Genomic DNA, 23,097 nt, shown 5'->3' with positions numbered 1-23,097 from the left:
AGGCACTAATTAATGTATGTGTTGAAATATTGGTGGAGACATTAATCTAGCAAACTTTCCCACAAGTTGAGTTAATATTCACCCAAGACTGTGCTAACTCCAACATATGGTTGAATACATAACATCCTCTTCAATTAGGGTCCAATAACATGATTGTCAAGGCCAAATCAATTGATTATAACAACATACATATACATCAATTTGCTACATTACAATATCCATGAATACATGCATGACTCTTACTAAAATTGGAAGAGAGAGAGAGAGAGAGAGGTGCAGAAGGAACTCATGTACGTGCCACTTAACTAATTTAATACTTGTACACTGGTCCCCAACAGTGCCTTGTCACACCACTCAATCATGTGGTACTCTTAGGTCTACCTCACTATGCTTGTGGAGATAGTCACATAGCCCAAACAAGAACACAAGGCATAGAAGAAGGTATAAGCATATGCACACCAATCAATGTATATAGAGTGCAAATAAATCATAGGCCTATTTAAGAGAAAACAAGGAGAAAAACAACATGAAGCAATGGCCACAATGAAATATCTAAACACACTCAATCAACCAATACCCAAGAGGTGTTATTCATACTACTAGGACTTCAGTGGTTGAGTGCAGTGCATAGGGAATGTCATCACATGCCCGTACATGTGTCAACTATCCTCACAAGTCACCCATTCCTTGAGGAAGTGCTATGGTATTATGCTCATGGATTTAATTATGAAACTAACCTCACAAGTCACCCATTGCCTTGAGGTAGCACTCTTGGTATTCTTGGGGATTTAATTGTGAAACTACCCTCATAATTCAGCCATAGCCTTGAGAAACCGCTTATGGTGTGCTTGGGGATTCTATTATGCATACTACCCTTAGAAGTCACCCATAGCCTTGTAAAAGCACGTATGACATGCTTGGGGATTCTATTATGTGTACTGTCCTCACAAGTCACCCACAGCCTAGAGAAATTGCCCACGGCATGCTCGTAGATTCAATCGTACATTTACCCTCACAAGTCATCATAGCCTTATGAAAGTGCTAACGTGCTCATGGATTCTATTATTTTATTTTCCATACCTAGTCAAAGCACCTAATCCTATGGCTTAAACTTTTTAGAGAAGGTAACAATATAAACTCAAAAGACTTGATTGGTCTTCACCAAGAGTGCAAGTCCCAAGATGATCACACAATATAATAACATGACTCCATTGGCCAACATGCCAAGAGGGTGGATCTCAATAAGATCTCACATTACCAAGAAATATTCCAATATATTAATATACCAAATCACAATATCCACAACATCACATAGATCCCCTTTTACAAGCAAAGGCAATGTGCAACAAGCATACTCAGTTGGCATCTCAGCCAAGAGTATGAATCCTTAAGTGATCCAAAGTACATTTCACATCACATAGCCATATAATAGCACATGTAAAGTTTAAGTGTATTACCACAAAGAATATAACCTCAAAATGACAAATGTCCAATCATGCACATATGCACACTCAATCAACCTCTATACCGAGAGTTCAGATCCCAATGCACCTGAAATGAAAATTCCACAACAATTATACCCAATGCTCCACATGGGGATAACATATCACAATGCACAAAATACAGTGCTAATAAAATGAGATTCATGACCTAAAACTAGTTTTAGAAATTAATAAAATTGATCTGGACTTTACCTATATACAGTAATCAGAGGTGCAATTAGTTAAACAAAGATACATTGACCCAAATAGAAATGATAATAGCTATAGATTATGAAGGGCCAATGTGACTATCTCCTCTAACCACTGTCAGGGATATAGACATAGGTAGACCTGTGAAGCTAGTTGGAGTTGATGTTAGGTACCTGCCATCATTACAACACACATTAAGTGTAGCTACTCACCAATTAAACAATTTTTAACCAATGATTTAACTACAGGCAACTAGAAATTAATTTCTTATCATAGATAATGAATATTTTGTTTCAATATAAATGCTGATCAAATCCAACTTCTTCTTTAAGCACTAATACAAATATGCATCTAGTAACAATTTAATTCTTAGTTCATAAAAGCTTTGTTTATATCAGCACACCTTGATGAAGGCGATTTCTGTTAAGGGCTGATGGTGTTGTCAATCATTGTTATCAGAAAACAGACTTATTTTGGTCTGCATTGTGAACAATATGGCAGATTAAGGGTGCAACACTTTCCTTCGGGAAGACTCCAGCAATTAGCAGCAACCTTAAACCCTTCTATAAAATTTAGACTTTCACCTTGGGAAGGCTGTCTGGGTCTCTCTTGGCATAATTCACTGCCCTTTAAATTCTGTGGCTACTAGGGCTACATCCAGGCAGCTCACACGAGTTTCGTTCTATGACAGATTGAAAATCGCAGAGAACTCAATTATTGGTGAAGAGAAAATAGATTTAATGATCAATGAATAAGTCTTTTAAGGCATCAACATTTCTTATAATAACCCCATCCCTTCCAAAAAGTTTAAATTCTTCTAGATTATTCAGAATGGCAACTAGGCATAATTCCCAAGGTTCAATTACATATTTATTAATTACTGTGGCCTCATAATTAGACATAATGAATAACTAGCAGTTGCATGCTTTTGTGCATGCAATGAGTTCGTTGATAGGAGAACTTTGGTCATCTTATGGTGGACTCTTGTCTACACAGAGAAAAATTATAGTATTAATTATAATATTAATACTGCATGTAGTAGACAAAAGACTTACTCAAGTTTAACCATGCATTAAATTTAATCGATTTAGTAACCAAAAAATTTAAAATTTGAGAAATTTCTGGCATACTGACAACTTTTCCGTCAACTATTTAAATTTTGGGAGGAAAGCTTTCACAAATAGCCTATTGGCTAAATTAAATATATTGTGAATAGACTTTAGCTTTTTGGGCTAATATTTTATTATTCACTCATTCCCTTACTATTCAATCACTTTTCTAGCCTTAGGGAATGGAAAAGGCTAGATATTTCTTCTCTGCTAAAGATCACTTGGAAGTGGACATTAAATAATAAATACATATAAAATAGCCGAAGTGCCTGTGCAAATAATCCAAAAATTGAAACCAATAAAGGGGCATTTGGACAGTGTAATCATTCTTATATATTCAAATGTTAGGACATTGACCCTTTCAAATATGATCACCATTTAAACCATCATAATAATAACGTAATTAAATATATGCATTTAAATATCATTTAAACAACAACAATGAGTATTTATCAAATCTCCAAACCAGATAATAACAAAGCATTATCAACAACAATATGTCAACAAATCAATAACCACATAATTTATGTGTTTTTTCATGACTATGTTTGACTCATATAATTGTGATCTCTCTAGCACTATGATGTCGTTTAATATGTCTTGCTAAAGCTTGTAAATTTTGTTCCTTTTTCCATGTCATGTAATATGTCTTGCCTTGTAGCTTATATGTTTTGAAATTGTTGTTAGGCTTTGTAGCTTGTATAATTTGATTGCTGGAGAGCTTCTACAGCTAAGCAAGAAGGCCATTGCACGAGTTATAGACGCGCGCTCGGGTATGAAAATTGTATATTTTTTAATCTAATGTATATTTTAACTAGACTTTTAGCTTATATGTTTTGAAATTTCTTTTAGTGGCTTAATGTTGTAAAGTCTCTTGAAATAAGACCTTCAGGCGGTTGGTCAAAGTTTTACAAATAATCTTATCCACAAATTTGCATAGAGAAATTGATTGAATGTTATAAAAGGTGATTGGATTAAATGTCTTGGGAATAAGTTCAAAGAAAGTATTTTTTAAATATTAAAGTATTTAGCTAGGTCTAAGAAGATTTGTGTACTTTCGACAATTTTGCTTAGTTTGTGAAAGTTGTAGACCAAAGTTTTCATAGCCCAATTTTTGCCCTCTGTGAAGAACGATCATGTCAGATAATATAAGTGAAGAACAAAATAGGGAGACAATTGATAGATTGTGGTCTAACTTGAAAAGAAAAGGTGATGGAAAATGTTATTATCCTTGCAAAATTTGTAAGGGCTTAAATCGTATAATTCTGCTAATTAGAACAATTAAGAGACATTGTAGGGAGAATGGTCACATTAAAGGAGGGCATGACTATCACCTACTGGTAAGTTGTTCATTATATCATTTTAACAATTTATATACATATGAAATCACTTGATGATTAGTTGATGATCATGGTTTATTTATGTTAATCAATTTTATATAGGTTGATCTCCCTAGGGAAGTACATGATATGAACCACAACAATCTAAAGAATATGGTATTCGAAGTGGAGGAACATGGAGGTGCAAATATCCAAGGTGAAGATAATGATCCCATGGAAGATGAGGATCATGTACCAGAAAACACAATTGAAGATGATGGTATAAATACATTGATCCATGACACATTTAGTCCAAGCGTATCTGATCATGATGATGATGATAGCCTCGATGTACCTCTACTTGAGAAGGCATACGAGCCCCTATACAAAGACTCCCAAACAATTCTTCTTTTTGTTGTATTGTTGTTGTTGAACTTGAAGGTTATGAATGGTTTATCCAACATAACAATGTCATGTATGTTAAGGTATGTCATATATGTCTTTATAGTTAACAAAGGGTGAATAATGTACCACTAATATTGTTTATATTAACAACTTATATTTTTTGTTGTAGATTGATAGGCGAGTTTCTATTACCACCATCAAATATTCTACCTCGCTCATATCGAGAATTATCTGCTATTATGAAAGATATTGGAATGGAGTATGAATCAATACATGCTTGTCCCAATGATCATATTATATATTATAAAGAATGTGAATTTGCAACACAATGCCCTATATGTCATACGAGTAGATATCAAACAGATCGACTAACAAAAAAAGTGCCTCAAAAGGTTCTTCGTTACATCCCCATTATTCCACAGATGCAACAATTATTCAGGTGTAGTAGCTTGGCTCAATTTATGGATTATCATGCACACAATAGAAGTCGAGATGATATTATTCGAATCCCTGTGAATGGTTCAACATTTATACACATAGAGAAAAAGTAGCAACACTTCAAAGAAGAACCTCATAATCTCAAGCTTTCATTGGCAGTGGACGGTGTCAATCCATTTGGAGAGATGAGATCTATTTACTCTGTGTGGCCTATTTTTGTTATCAATAATAACATTCCTCTGTGGATGTCAATAAAGAGGGAGCACATTATGTTGGAAATGATTGTTCCAAGTATCTTATCATTTGATAGTTATTAATTTACATGTACTTACAAATCTTGCAGTAAAATGGTCACAATAATTATGTAATGTTACTATTCATTCAAGTAGGTAAATATCAAGTTAAAGATATGAATGTATATATTGAGCCTCTTATCGATGAGTTGGTGGAGTTATGGAATGGTGTCACTATGTATGACATGTCTAGACCAATAGGACAAAGACAATTTCAATTCCATGCAATACTTGCATGGACAATACATGATGCCCTAGGGCTAACACATTTTTGTCGTATGTTATAGTGAATTCAAGTTGCGCACGATAATTCTAATTATAAAAATCAACATATTTAATAATCCAATTATATCATTATCTTGTAGGTCTTCAAACAAAGGGAAAATTTGCATGTCTAGCTTGTGGTCCAAAGATGAAATCTCATCATTCAAAAAGTTTAGGAAAGCAGGTGTTTGATGAGTGTAGACACTTCCTCCACAAGAATCATAAGTATTGAAGTACGGAAAAACATATTTTCAATGGGAAAGAAGAGACTACATCAAAGCCATGAAGAATGACACCTCGCCTATGGAAGTTGGAATATAATAGAATTGATCGTCAAGGTAATGTCGTTCCACCTAATGGTTTATGTTTGTAATTTATATATTTCTATTATGATTTTTTTTTACTAATTGTTTAATTGATGATTGTGAAGGTCGTCAAGGCAGTAGTGACAACCTTCCAAAGGGACTAAAAAGTTATCCTAGACAATTTAGCAGGTTGCCCTACTACGAGCACTTACAAATTGCGCATTTGTTTGATACTATGCATATTGGAAAGAATATAACAAAGACATTGTGGAAAATATTGGATGGAAGGCATGACAAAGAAAAAATTGTCAAAATTTGTAATGACATTCGTGAATCCAATCATGCATTGAAGAATTTCATTCACTCAAATAGCAACAAAGATCAGATTAATATAAGTGTCTTTCCTTGGTTATTAACGGAGCAGCAAAGCGATGCCATAAAAGAAGTCATATGAAAAATTCAATTTCCCACAGGATTTGCTACGAACATATACAATCTCATATAAAAAAAAAAGTGAATTTGGGCCAGGGCTCAAAATTCATGATTGGCATACTTTCATCAAGGTAAGTTATGTTCTTCTGTATTTACAATATATTCATAAACTATGTGTATTGTTCGTTATGTTATGTTAGATAATAATGAAATGATTGGTTTATAATTACTGTAGTATGTGCTTCCTCTATCTCTCCCAGAGCCCTTCAACAATAACATCAAACAAGTGATATACGATCTTGGAAAATAGATGAGGTAAGCAGTAATATCTGTTCAATTTGTTGTATATATTTATTAAATTCGTGATTTTTTTTCTTGCTATGTAATCTATTGTATATTATTTTGTAAAGTCTCGTATCTATATATTTTTTGTGACTTGAATCTCTTAATGTAGGTGGTTGTCATCTAAAGAAATCCATAAAGAAGATATAAACTATTGGAAGAGAAGAATTCCTCATTTATTGTGTCAAATGCAAAAGTGTCTACCTCCAAATTTTTTCAATGCATAGGAACACTACCTCATACACCTAGTTGAGGAGATTGAATTGTGTGGACCTGTACACACTAGGTCAATGTGGATGGTTGAGAGGCACTTGAAATCTTTGAAGGCTTTGGTTCAACAAAGAGCATATCCTGAGGGTTCTATGGTAGAGGGATATATGGTATACCAAACTATGGTGTACATTACTAAATATCTTCTTAAGTTTGCATCAAATATCCATGTAGATCACATTTGGGATCTCAAGCCTTTTAAAAAATTAGAAGGGGAGTACTTGATGGAGAAAGGTACATTGAGGAAAGTGAGAGGTAATAAATTATAAGATGTTATTGTAATAAATTATTTCTTAATCTTCAAAGTAAATCAGTTGTAATTTGTCTTTTTTTTTTTGTACAGGTGCTCGAGAGTGGGATGCACTACATTTGTATATTGCAAACAATCTTGATTGGATCACGGTATGGATTGAATGATGTCAACATTCTGGTCAGACATTAACATGGGAAGGTGTATCTTTATTGGTTAAAGAAGCTCATCGTAATGGAGATTCCAATGTTACAAAAAGGGAAATAGATTTAGCACGTGGTTTAAGAGATTTCTAGGTATGTACAAATTTATTAATCACTCGTATTTTTATCAACTCATGATACAATAATTTTGACATGTTTCACATATTATTGTAAGTTAAACACCACAAGGCTATGTTCTGTAATGGTCAAAAATTTTGCGTCAAAGTGTTGGATGACACGAAGAAAACTTGTGATTCAAGAATAACTGCAGTCTTTCAAGTGACTAATATTTTATCTAGAAATGACTTACATCCTCGAGAGTCTGAAAATTGATACTATGGCATTTTGGATGATATACTTGAGTGTGACTTTAGTTCCTTCAAATTAGTACTCTTTGTTGTCAAATGGTATAGGCTACGACTTAATCCAAATGATCTTGATAGAACTATTATTGAACATGATAATGGATTTACAATGGTTAATACAAGGTCATTTGAGCCAGTTGGGGATTAGCCCTATGTTCTTCCAAGCTAATGTGAGCAGGTATTTTACTCAAAGGTTCCACATAAACTAGGTTGGTCATTTTTTGTTAGACATGAACTGAGAGGAAGGCCAATAAAGTATAATGCGATGGAAGAAGAAGATACCGAAGAAGTAGAAGATGATGTAGATGGTGATCACGATCAACAATTATTGGATGATGTTCCTGACACAAATTTTCATGAAGAAGAAGAAGATGATGATGACAGTGATGCTGCTACTAATGATGATGATGAAGATGATGTTGATGTTGATGATGATGATGTTGATGATGATGACGATGATGACAACGACGATGATGACGATGACGATGATGGCGAGGATGATGATGATGATGACGAGGATGATGATGATGATGATGATGATGATGATGATGATGATGATGATGATGATGATGATGATGATGATGACGAAGACGAGGATGATGATGATGATGACGAGGAGGATGATGATGATGAAATTTAGAGGTATGCCATCAATCCTTAATCTATTTAATATTCATTTCTTGATAGAAATATATTTGTCTTATATATATGGTTACATAGTTTATTCATTATCTATTTAAAAGCTACAAGTTTCCACTACAAATAGAATAATGCTAATCTAAATTAACTATTAATCTAAATTAATTACATAAAACTATTTAAAACACAAATTGATGCATGAATGTATTGAGCCTTATTTTCTTTCAGGTCAAAAATATTTGTAAGTGTTTAGTTTAGAAAAGGGAATTCATTAAATATCTACAAAAGGGAGTTGTACCTAGAATAAAATTCATAGGGAAAACATAATATAAGTGCTTACCCAATTTTTTGGTTAATAATTTTGCCTCTATAGGTGATGCAGAGACCCTAGGTCGACTTGCAGTCATTCATAACAAGAGGGACTTCCATAGTGTTCTCACAACACCAACCAAGCATCTTCATAAGATCCCTCTCCTTAATCCAAGCCAACTCCATAACCTATCAGAGTGCACACCAAATCCTTTTGCCACCTTAGGTTCTACATCTTTGGAATAATCTCATGAATGTCCCTCAATCCATCTAATGGATTCATCCAAGCAATCTAATCAACAAACTATCAAATGCTCATAATGCCTCAATAGGTGCCAAACTTGACTTCACCTTAACTAGGTGTTTCCTCCACCTCCACACACATCAAACAAATTCAAATAGCATGTCCCTAAGGTGACTAAGCCCTCAACTCATCAGCTGATACAAAAACCTAGTTTTAGCCCTTCACTAGGCCTACTTCCCTAGTAGGCTTATAATGTGAGCTTGATTTAAGTGTTATATTGTGTACCTTTTAATGTTTTTAATTTTTATGTGATGCTTATGATGGATGTGATTATTATTATGATGTGATTATGCTCACAATAATTGAATTACATTTGTAGGGAACTAAACCCCTTTCAGGAGCATCCCGCACAGTCTCATGGATTGATAGGTATAAGTCAATACTCCTTATAGATAGTCTATTTAATACACTTATCAATAGTAAGATTGATGTCTTCTAAGATCTCTCCCATTTGCAGGTACCAGAAAATAGGTATTTTTTAGAAGTGTCTTCCTCGAGTGACGAAAATATAGGAATAGAAGAGGAAAGTGAGACATGCAGTTTATCTAGAACAAGGAGATTAACTAGAGCTCAAAGGACTAGAAGGAAATTCAATAAACACATGAAAATTTTCCTTGCTCAAGGGGGGTCATGTTCTTATGATGATGAGACAAAATGCAACATCGAGGTGCCCTTGAGGTACCAACATCTACAGAATCATTGGGTACCCAAGGAACTTCCTCCAATAAACACTGATTTTTGTGTTAACGAGAGGATATATCACATAGCACCATCATCATTACATGGTTTGGGCCTATTTTCTATGGACGGCATAAAGGTGTCTTACAACAAAGTTTTTGACTTGATGGAGTATGTTGGACCATGTTAAATTTACAAAAGTTGGATGCATATTGTTCAATATAAAAAAAGTATGTGTAGGTATGCCCTCTTGGAAAATTATATACAATAGCAAGACACTAATCAAAGTAAAAGTGTGGCTATATACATTGATGGAATGCCAAAAGCAACAGGGAATATTGCAGGTTTTATAAATAGTATATGACTTGGGTCAACTATAAAGCAACCCAATTGCATATTTGAGGTGCGCGAGGGAAATTGTGTATTCATCTGTGCAATAAAATCAATACATACAGGGGAAGAGCTTCTTATTGATTACAATTTGAACCGCATAGATACAAACGAGGCTACTATCATGGGGGCATTACGTACTATTAAACCAACTTCTAATCAATGACTCCAACATACCATTTAGTCAATAAATTTTTGGCTAACATTTTTATACTTAATCTTTGACATAGGGGCACAATATGGAGCAACCGCCCGAAGGGGATGCTGGTGATGTTCCCGGCTCATCTACACATGAACAGGTAAAACTCGTTGTAATTGTGCAAACTAGATAGAAGCAAAATGTTATTTTTTTAATGTTGTTTTCTTCATTGTTTTGGAGTAATTTTGATAATACTAATACTATTGTTGTCACAGAGGGCCAGTGGTCAGAGGGAGGGAAAGGAACCTGTAGTCCTTGATCAGCAACCCCCCCCCTGAGGAGGACCCTTTTTATATTGATTTAGCAGAGACCAATGACCCAATCGGTTCGATTAAAAAGTTGCTAAAGAAAATTGGTAGAGAAATTATACATTTGGAAACCATAAAGCCTACTACTCAGGAAATAAAAGATAGGGGATCTGAATTGTTGCACAACTCTGAAACCTTAAAAGTAAGTATTAATGAAATTTTTAATTATAACAAGAGTTCAATAATGGTTTTTATGTTATGCTCTTTTATGGCATTAATTAAAATATGGATGTGTTGTCTTTACAGAGTTTTTTGCGTGATTTTGAGCCCCGTTCCCATGATGAGGGTGTTGCAGGTGGTTCAGGTAGATTGCATGTTCCATTCCCCACTTGTGTTTTCCACTGAATATATATAGGAATGATCATAATCATTGACAATACATGCTCGAACAATCCTTTTTTTTTAATGCTCTAACAATTTTGTCCATGCTAGTCCATGCATTCTATATTTATGCATGCTCTAACAATTTTATTCTTCACCTTCAAATCAATTGAATCCTATGACGACGTCGCCTCCATCCAGGACAACCACAAATCTCTTTTTGATTGCTGAGTCAACAACACGCAGCTTACAAGCATCAACTGTTGCACCATCTAATGGTACACAAATCCCTCTTTTTCTCTCTTATGATAGCAACAAACAATTTTTTTTTTACAACTTTTTAACATCAATTATCATTTGTTCTTTTATACTTCGTGATAAAGACTTATGAAACTTATGAAACTTTTTGCAATAGGAGTTGCAGCATCATTTTTTGGATGTTCCTATGTTCCTAGTACGGGAACGGTGAAGGATGTCATATTGATCGTCAGTGACGATGAAGGCATTCCATTAAAAGTAGCCAAAGTTCTAGGTACTTTAAAGTTATTATTATTCTATAGTGATATAATAGTAATTTAGTTTTTGATCACTCTTCATCGACTAATGATCCCATGATTGTTTTGTAGGGAATGATGTTTTTTGGAGAAAACTTGGTGATGAGTGTTTGCGAATATTCGGGCCCACCCTGTGTAACTGGTGAAACATCATATCCTAACTAAAACCCCAAACCACTATTTTGATTTCATATCATTGCTAGAATAGTTTTCCTTTTCATCCATTTCTTGAACTATATTAAAGGTAGCTTCAATTCATTTATGAGTCTAACATGTTTTTTTTTACTTAAAAGGTGGAATAACCAAGACAAACCGTTGAAGGATGATCTTATAGAGAGCATGACCCAACTCTTTGGACTTCGTGCATTGGAGAGAAATAAGCTCCTTGAAAAAGCTGGTTTATGTTTGAAGTATATTAGGGACCAGTATAGAAAAAATTTACGGGATAACCCCAGGTACAAGCGTTCGCCCTATGTTCCTGAGGCTAAGTGGCATGCTCTAATTTTGGATGGAAAGTGTAAAGCTGACAAGAAAAATAATATTACACCAGTGGAGAGTACAGCAAGGTATGTGATACTGTTGAGAATCTAATTATGTACTAATTAACCTCTATATTTATACTATCTAACATACACTAGTACATTTTAGCAAATATGTGACTATGTGACTAAAACTTATAGTCACGCCACTAAAACCTTTAGTCATGTGACTAAAACTAATCACATTCTACTATTTTGTTGCAACTTACAACTATGTGTGACTAAATATGTGACTAATTTGATCAAAAAGTAAAATAACGAGATCAATTAAATAGAATGACTAAATAGACTATTAAATATACAACCAAATAAGTGACTATACAATTAGTCACCTACAATTAGTCGCCTAAGCACAAACTACTAAATAAATTAACAAATAAATGACTAAACAAGTGATTAGATAATTACTCATTAAATTTACTTCCTCTCTTCAATTTTTCTATGGTTTATTTATCAATGGATTACATTGATTTTATTTTTCATAATTCATTGATGGCCCTTGGATCTTCTCTTTCTGATACTCATTGTGGTTTCACTTTGAATCTACCAGGATACATCACACTTTGCAGAATGGCTTGAGAGATTTTATTCACCATTTTAGGAGATGTAACATCATTTGAAAATTATGAAAGGAGTCACTATATATTAATTACTTTTAGATGATCTTTTTTTTAAGGTGGTTTAATTATTGTCTTCCTTTGTCATGTGCATTTTGTATAATGTTTTACTCAAAAAATAAATGCTTGTTTGTTCGATAAATTAAATTTTGATCACTTTATAATGGATAGCTATTCACAATTCTCTAGATAGATATATTTAAGATATCTATGCTAGTAATTTTTATTTTTTTAGACAAAGGTGGATGTCATCCTTTATGAAATCTCTAGGCAAACCCTAGGGTTTATGTGGTTTTATTGGATGCTGATGAAAAAGATCTAACCTCGATCAGTCAATTCATTGGCAATGGCAATGGGAATAGAGAACTCAAACCTTGTAGATACAAAAGGAACTATTCCAAAGGTGAGACCACAAGATGCTTGCACAAACATGGAAAAGACAAGCATGAATGTAATGGAGAGGCTTAGGGAATCTTCCTTTCCTAGCAAAACACAGAAAACTCCATCGAGGTTCTGAACAGTCTATAGAGCCCAAACTGGTCCTCTCATGCCATACCTACGTGCTACAATGTCATACAGTACACCCCCAAATGGACAGGTTACTAAGTTGGCAAGCCCAAATATAGATGCAATTATGCCTGCTATGTGAAGATTTAGATCAAATCTATCAAAGAAATACTGTGCAATCAAATTATATATGGTAAGTTCTACTCCAAAATAGTATCCATAGGTAAAAGCCTGGATCCAAAGCCTATAGTTCTTCATGGCATTCCATACAACCTGCACAATATTTTAGAATTATGTTACTTTGCTGATATTATTCATGTAATATAAACACTTTAAAATGAAGTGTTCAATAGGAATTTTTTTTCAAACTATTCCATTCTTGTATTCTTTATTTTAAAATATTAATAACATTAAATGAAAAGATACGACAATGGTCTTATTAATCTTTTCATTCTAAAACTCTCATTGCAAATAGAGAATTAAAAGATCAAATGAAAATTTAATGATTGAATCATTGATTGGGTAATATGTTTGTATGTTTTGGTATAAAATTATTATTTTAAAGGATGCTGAAAAATCTTAACCTCCTTTTGGTTATAAGAGATTTGACCCTTTTGTTGTATATTACGCTAATCCTATTGGTGAATTATAATAGTTCTTTGATATACTAACCACCTAGTTATCACCTTTGTTTTATTATCATATGTTCTGATTTGGTTATAGCTTATTTTGATTTAATTGATATGATCCTGACTTATATGCATTTTTTATTATCTTAGCTCTACTTTTACCAAAAATAGGGTGACTAGCCCAAGAAACACAAAGAGGTAGAGCCTCTATAAGCAGATTAACAGTAGGAAGAACCAGCACATTAGCCTATACCCTTCTTCAACATAAAAAACATCGACCAAAATATCATACCCAGCCAAATAGAGCATCAAATTCATCCCACAAATTAATCCATTCCTCAATTATGGCATCAAATTCATCCCACAAATCTATCTCTTCTCCAAGTCTTTGAACACTTGTCTTCTTTCTACCTTTAGCAACTTGTACAGTCTTCTCACCATTGACTCCTTGAACTCTCTCAGTGAATCCTTCCTGCAGTAGTTTCTTCTCTTCCATAAGCCTTTTGACAGGCCACACAGCCTTCTTCTTCATCTCCTTATGCGAACTTGTGGCTTCTTTCTTCAATGCTATCTCCAAGAGCTTTGATTCTTCACTCTCTAAGGCCCTTGTCATCTCTAAGACCTCTTTTAACTCACCATTCCAATGCCATCCTCCTTGGCATGTAAACACTTCATTTGCCTTCTTCTTTGAGGCTGCTTCCATAGCCTTTCCTCCACTCTTCACAAGGATGCCCTGATTACTTGCATGCTCTAAAGGACATAAGACTGTTCTAATCTGAACTTCTTCCACCATATGACTGCTATGCTTATTAGCAATGCCCTCTGCAACTTCCTTCTCAAGTCCATTCATCGTAACTCCATGAGCCCTAACATCTTTAGGCCCATACATCATCAACTTCTTCTCAGACCTGTCATCTTCATGAGTATCCTCATACTGTGACTCCTTGATGCAGAGGAATATGGAACACCAAAAAATTTCTAGGATCATTTTGATCCAAATTCAAGTTCTTCATCAAATTGAATACAATTCCAAATTCACTACATATTCATCAACACATTCTCATATTAGAGGCGTTTCTTCCTTACCCAAATCACATAACCATTACCAAGTATAACCAAAGATATAAAACCAGTATAATTTTATATCCATATCTTATTCATGGAATATGAATCATTTAAATCTTTTTTCTATCTATTGCTTGCAGAAGGAAACAAAGAGTTGTCCAACTATGAAATTTGCTGTATTCTGGTCATGAAAATACAGTCATAAACAGTCATTCATAATTCTCAAAATATTGATAAAAAATCCAATCGCACCGTTCAAGTTATAGAAATGATAGATATGGAAAATTTCTCCAGGTTATAGGAAGATCCAACGGTTAAATAAAAATTTATGACAATTCTTCCAAAACTGGTCGTTGTGAATCAGGGTTTTGCCAGTTACAAACAGTTTTCACCAAAACCCTCATAACTTTCTCAAAATTGCATATAATCAATTAAAAAAAAAAGGGATGGGAATTTCATTCACTGTTCTACAATATCATAATATAAACACACTTTTTTCCAGACTGTACATGTGTGTACAAGGCCTGGAAACAAGAGGGAAAACTTTCAAGAGAGCAAAACAATAGATTGAACAATAAAAATATGATACCAAAATGCTTCCAATTCTTCCCAATCCTTCTCCAGCTTTACATTATGCATATGAATGACCATTATGGAGATTTTTATAGCCTTTAAGTCTTCATATGGGAGTTACAACTATTTAACTTCCTCTTTTGGCCATATAACTTCCTATTTTGTCTTTTTTTACAACTTTTGAAAGTTGCATTTTACAACTTTTACAAAAACTTTGCAAAAACCATTCAAACATATCACAAAGGAAATTTTATGGCCTTTTACATAATTCTTACCCTTCCGTGGGTTATTTTGACATGTTTTACTTCATTTATGTATTAGGACCTTGATAAGAAACTTTAACAACTTGTTGCAATTACATTACATATTTTGGCATAATGACTCAATGTGACCTTAAAAATATCCAAATGACCTTATAGATCATAAACCAAAGAAAATTCAATTTTTTTTTTTCATATTTGAATCTTTGACCTTCTGTAGCTTAGGTGCTCCTGCACCACTCCTCTTTGTTTATCTTCACATGCCTCTCTTCTTTTTCTTCTGGTCCTTCACATGAAACATCCACACCATCTACTCTCTCTCCTCTACGACCTTAATCTGATCCACATCTCTTTGTGCCTCATCATAGACCTTTTGCTCCAAAGCATTAACTTGTACCCTACCTTCCACATTATCCTCTTCTATCCTTTTGTCTTTTGCATGCACTTTACTCTCCAAGAGTCCATTCCACTCCAAAATACCAACACTTCTTGTCACTATCCATGACACATCTTCTTTCAAGGGCTGCAACTCAACTCTCCTTCCTCTATCCAAGAATGTGTAAGTGTTCTTTGCTCCATTATGTAGGGTACGTTTCTTCATCTGCCATGCTCTTCCAAAGATCAAATGACAATCCACTATTGGAATGATGTCACACCATAGGATGTCCTCATATTTCCCAATGCTGAAATGTACTTGTGCTTGCTGTGTCACCTCAACCTGGTCTGCCACATTTATCCCATGTGCCCTGTATGGTCTCTCATGCATTATCCTTGGCAAATTCAACTGCTTAACCATCTCAATGGAAACAAAATTTGAAAACACACCATTTGAAACTATAACTTTGCAAACTTTGTTCTTGCACTTACAATATGTTTTGAATATACATGGCTCCTCAATGTACCTTGAATCCAAATCTGCATTGATGATCACCATCTCTATTATATCCCTCTGATGTCAGCAAAAGTTTTCTCCACACTTCATCTACAATCTAGGATTTATTCAACTTTGAACCACCACCTTGGAACGCTCTTTAAAGGATAATTCAACTTTAAGACTTCAACAAGGGATTCTAGGTCTTCAAAATCTCAGATTGTCTTCTCCCACTCTTTTCCCAATGGCATCTTCTATGCTCTAATACCACTTGATGCAGAGCCCCTAGGTGGACTTGCAACCATTCATGCTAAGAGGGACTTCCCAAATGTTTCTAAACCATTCATCAAGCATCTTCATTAGGATCTTCTCATTGATCCCATCAACTCCTTCTCTATTAGAGTGCACATACAATGTCTTGTGCTACCATAGGCTCTACATCTTGTTAACATCACCATTGTCTCTCCAACTAATCACTAGTTTCATCTCATCCCCACACAATACCTGATCCCTTTATAAAACTTCCCCAACATGTTCATGAAGGAAATTCACCACAAACTGCCATGTCGCTGTCCCTTACATAGACCCGAATACAGTCATTCATAACTTTTGACCCTGATCATATTTCTTCAATCACATTGTTCAGATTTGGCATAGCTTGGCCCTCTCCAACATATCCAAAATTTTGCAAGATCCAACAGTTCAATATGGAGATATGTCCCCCGCACTAAGACTGAATTTTCTGGGACAGTTTTTCATTCATTTTCCAAACAGTTACTGTCTTTCTCCATTCAAAACACCTACCAACTCTTGCATAAATGCCTGCAACTTGTAAAATAGGTTATTTACATTCTCTACCATAACCCTATCCATTATGGTGGTTTATTCCATGTTAACTATGAAAGAAACTACATTTCAAGTGCTCTCTGTTCACGCTAGTAAAAGCCTGGACAAGCTACACCAAAAATTGAATATCTTTGCCAATGTTCAATGAAATCGGGTGATTCATAAACCAAAATGGATTATATTCATGCCTTCATGTATTCCAATAGGTTATAGATAAATATGCTAAGTCTTTCACATGAAATTATGTGTGTAATCAGACTGCAACAATATAATAAAATAGAGAAAATACAAGAAACTGAACTTTCATTAAGATCCCACTTGTTACATCGTCCATCCTCCCCTTTTTGGACATTTTACATCATATTTAAACATCCCCCCACTATACCAACTGATCCAAACCTCCCAAACAGCCTATGGAACCAACTATTAGTCGGTTATATCCTTAACAAAAGCTTATTGCATATTATCATTCTTAACAACTTTTTGACTTTTCTAACCTTAGGAACCTAACCATCATCTTTATTACATTCATATGGTCTTATGAGACTTTATGACACCCAAATCATTTATTAAACTCCTATTTATCCCTTCAAACACTTATAAGGTTCACTTGACCCATATGGCCAATCAAGACATCATTGACAACACTAATTACAATCATATATTACATGAACTCACATAACCTTATTAGCCTTGATTACAATCACAAATGATCATTTAAACCTTGTAGAATCAATTGTCCCATGTATCCTTTATTTTGGCCTTATGGTGACCCCTATGTTCTAGGTGCTCCTGCACCACCCTTGACACATGACAAACACAATCTAAGACCTATCGAGTCCCTTTGTGCTAATTAGGGACTGACTTGCACCATCAAAAATACTTAACTGGAACAAGTTGACAGCTGGACACTTGTGCCCTGATTCTAGTTCTTATAGCAATAAATACCTCTTCCAAGAGGCTTTCAATCCTAAATTCAAGGAAAACAATGAGTATTCTTTTACTTCAAAAACTAGTTTCCTAGGTTTTTATCAACCCAGCCACTAGTGATCACAATATCGGTCTTTATAATGCAGAGTTAAAAACTATTTTGGGAGATTATTCGAGTTCTTATTCCCTACATAGATCATTTTTGGTTATGATAGATGATTAAATATTTTGGTTGTTTGGTACTTGCTTAATTGTTATTAAGCATTTCTAAAGAAAAAACTAACTTATTTTAATCCTTATTACATCCATATGCTCAATTAGCCCTTTTTAGACTTCTAGGAATTACATCTTTTTGCATATTTGATGCCATATTTGATGCGAAGGTTACAACTAATTCATATTTCAAGTATCTTACCTATTTCCTAAAGTTGCACAAAGTTGCAACATGGCAGTTTTGCAATTTTGCACTTTTTGCAAACTTGACAATTTCAATACAACTCTTGGCTTCCTTGCCACCAAGGAGGAAGAAATGAAGTCATATATATATATATATATATATATATATATATATATATATATATATATATATATATATTGTTGACCACCCTTGATGATTGTCTTGTTACTGGTTTTGATAATATTATAATAAATTTGTTTCTAGTGCTATTGTAAATTACACATTATTTGCTTCTGAATGCTTGGTCTTCTTACCCTCATCATAATTATTAACATTCGTTATTCTCATTGATAGATATTGAAGAAATTGTATGGGTGATAAATCTTTTTTGGATAGAACTTGGAGACATTTGAAAAGGCGGGCAAAGAATTCAGAGTGTGTTGTAAAGAATTTGAATTCAGTGAGGTCCTTTGAAAAAAATTCAGAGGTAATTTGAAATCCAAAACATGCATATTTCATTCTGGTTAGGTTAATGTCAATTAAATGTATCTTGAGGACAAACAATAATTTTGTCTTCTTTTTATTATACTCTCTTCTAAAATCGAGTACTTTCAACAATAATTTTCCATCTTTATTCTGAGATTCTTCTGCCTTTTCTTTAAACCAGAAACTAAATTAACTCTTGAATTCATAACATTACAGATGGATCAGCATCAAAGGTTAACTACAGGTCAATATCATGCATATGATGAAAGAATAGCCAATGAGGGGAACATGGACAAATATCCATGTCCATGCAAAATATGTCTTGGTGGAAAGGTGAAAAAAAGGAATGTGATTTACAATCATATGATCAGGTATGGGCATAGTGGTATAAGCCCTTGGGCTGATAATTACTATGAAGATATGATAGATTTGCAGCCAGTGAGAGATGAAGATATAAAAAATATAGACAAAGTGGCACAAAACACAGATGAAGAGGTAACAGACATAGATGAAGAAGAAGAAATATTTGATGAAGGGATTGAAGTGGCTAGAATGTTCGAAGAGGGTCTAAATGATGATTGGGCTAAGTCAATGGAGGATATTTTAAAGCCTGTGTATGCTAATTGCAGGTTAAGTCATCTGACAACAATCCTTCAAATTCTTAACTTGCATGTGGTTCATGGTTGGACAAATGAGAGTGTAGATCAGTTATTGGCATTATTAAGTTTATTACTACCAAATGACTCTACATTGCCAACAAAACGAAGTCAATGTAAAAATCAAATCAGCAAGCTCGGCTTGGCATACAAGAACATCCACACATGTGCGAATGGTTGTGTATTATTTCATAAAACTCTTGAAAATGAGAGTGAGTGTCCAAGATGTCATGAAGCCCGGTATAGACAAGGGCTGAAATCAGCTATGGTTCCTAGAAAGGTTCTTTGACACTTCCCAATAATCCCATGATTACTCAGAATGTATAGGTGCAGAGACATAGCTGAACTTATGCAATGGCATGATAAAAATAAGAGCACTGATGGAAAACAACGACATGTGCCTGATTCTAAGATGTGGATAGAATTTGATAACAGGTGGCCTGATTTTTCTCAAGATCCTTGTAATATAAGGTTGGGTTTGGTTCTAGATGGGGTGAACCCATTTTCAGATCAAAGTACTAAATGGTCAACTTGGCCAGTGTTTCTAATAAATTATAACTTGCCTCCATGGTTAGCAACCAAACAATTTTTCTTAATGTTAACATTGATTATACCAGGAAAGAAAAGCGTGACTTCAGAAACAATAGATGCTTATCTAGAGCCATTATATGATGAGCTAATGGAATTGTGGAAAGGAGTTGAAGCAATTCAATCTTTAGCAGATGGTCGCTCAATCAAATTCACTTTAAGAGCTTCCTTATTATTTGCAATTCATGACCTTCCGGCATATGGCACATTAGCTGGTCTCTCTATTCATGGATACCATGGATGTCTAGCTTGTAATTTTAAGGATTTTGTGAGGCACTCAAGAAGTTTACGCAAGTATATTTATTGTGGACACCGTGCTTACCTTAAAATGGACCATCCATACCGTCAACAAAAAACGTGTTTCAATGGTCAAGAAGAGAATCGCGAAGCACCATTATCAATAACAAGTGATTATATTATTGAGAATGGACAAAAAAGAATGTCATTTATTGAGAATGATGGAATTATTGGCAGCAGGTATGATCCATGCAATGAAAGTGGTGTAAAATGATTGTGCATATTGTACAAGTTACCATACCTCAAGGATATATCTATTAGGCACACTGTTGACTTTATGCATACTGAGAAAAATATAGCTTATGTTATCATAGAGACTCTTTTTGGTGCTGTTGATACTATTTCATCACGTGAAGACTTTCGAGAAATAAAGATTCGTCGAAATCTTTGGGTTGAGAAATATGATAATGAAAAATATAGAAAGCCCAATGCACCTTATGTCTGGACAAGGGAACAACGTGCTGAATTCTTACAATTAATGTCTGAGACTCAGTTTCCTACAGGATATGTAAGTAGCAGCATCAAAAGTCAAAATGACATTAATAGCTTCAGGGGCCTCAAGACTCATGATTATCATGTCATAATTGAAAATATTTTACCCGTTGTGGTAAATATATCAAGACTGGCAAAGGGACCAATATTGGCAATTATAAGGTTGGGGCTTATACTAAAGAGAATGAGTTCACATGTATTAGATTCTTCAAACTTTGATAGTTTGAGAGAGGAGGTTGTTGAAGTTCTTTGTCTATTGGAACAAGAATTTCCACCAGCAATCTTTAACATTTCTATGCATCTTTTGATACATCTAGAATATGAACTAGAGATTGTGGCCCAGTAAGAACGAGATGGATGTATCCTATAGAACGATATATGAAAGTTTTGAAAAAATTTATTCGTACTAGAGCAAAACCAGAAGGCAGCATGTCTGAGGGATATTCAATGCAAGAGGCCATGGGATTTTGTACAGAATATATGAAGAATTTTAAAAATATCAATCGACGTGTATGGGATGATGACGAAGATGAAAAAGTTGCAGGTGAAGTATTAGAAGGCAATGGATTTCGCTTCAAGTTATCATATTAGGAAAGAAGTGCAATACATGTCTTTGTTCTTTAGAACACATCTTCGTTTGATAAGTGGCGCAGGTATAAAAAAATTAACAATAATTTATTTTATCAATTGCATTTACATATTTATGTTATTTATCTTACTATTTTTGTTACATATTCTATGTGGAAAATATGAACGAGATCATGAAATTTGGATGCAACATCGGCCTGAAAAGTGCAAATGTAATACTTTGATTAGAGGTGATTCTTTTCCAAACTTTGAAGAATGGATTGCTAATGCAATCAATGATGCAAAAGAAGAAGGTGAAGATATAACAACAAAGGAAAGTGAGCTCTCACAATCTCCACATATATGGGCTATTCATTTTGGTGGAATGTGGGCCTATGGCAACCATTTAAGAGTTGAAGAAAAAGACAAAGGGAAGATAAATTGTGATTGTGTTGTTAGTGCTGATTTTTTTCACGATACTGAGAAGAAATTTTATGTTGGATTCATTCAAGATATTATTCAAGTTGATTTTGGTGAAAATAGTCCAATATTATTAAAATGTAAGTGGATCCGACCATCCTCAGTACAATTTGATGAGTATGGATTTGTACGTGCACATACACGGCAATTTTTATTAGAGCAAATGAGTCGTATGTTTCCCCTCTTCAAATCAACTAGTCTTTCTTGATTGATGATTGCAGAAGCCCAGGTTGGTCATATGTCATTCAAACAGAGTCTCGTTCCAAATGAAAATTCATGGAAGCTTCCAATGTATTGCCTAATGGGCAATATGTTAATTTACAAGAAACATTTGAAGAAGTGGATGAAGACGATGAGAGAGTTATTGAAGAAGATATTTTGATTGCCAATGAAGAAATTGAGAGAGAGAATGTACTACATGTCACAGATGAGGATGATGAAGAAAATCAAGCAAATATAGACACGAGTGATGGGGATTTTGGTTTTCTTGGAAATGCTAATGATTATTGAAAAGCCCCACTTTTTATGATCGTTCTATGTAAAGCTTTTATGTTGTCTAATGTTTGCTATATTTTGAGGTCACATATCTTTATAATTTAAATGTTTTCTATATAGATATATGGCATTAATGTTGCACATGTTATGAGTCAAAAGATTTCATGTTGACTTTCATCTTAAATTATTGCAGAATATAAGTGTAATAAACTAAAAAAAGATTATGTTTATTTAATATTTTGGTGGTATTTAAAGATATTTTTGAATCTTTCCCTGTATTAATGGCATTTGAAATTATCTTGGAATCTTCATCTTCTTGATTTGTTTGATCATTGTCATAACACATAATTAATGTTTATGCACCATGTAAAATTTTTGGTTGAATTCTATTGTATCTATTCTTTCCCTTGTAAA

The sequence above is a fragment of the Cupressus sempervirens genome, chromosome 4, assembly GCF_028749045.1.
Source record: "Cupressus sempervirens isolate cs-2001-9-10 chromosome 4, ASM2874904v1, whole genome shotgun sequence".
NCBI lineage: Eukaryota > Viridiplantae > Streptophyta > Pinopsida > Cupressales > Cupressaceae > Cupressus > Cupressus sempervirens.
The sequence above is the reverse complement of the archived record's forward strand: the minus strand, read 5'-3'. Positions refer to the sequence as shown.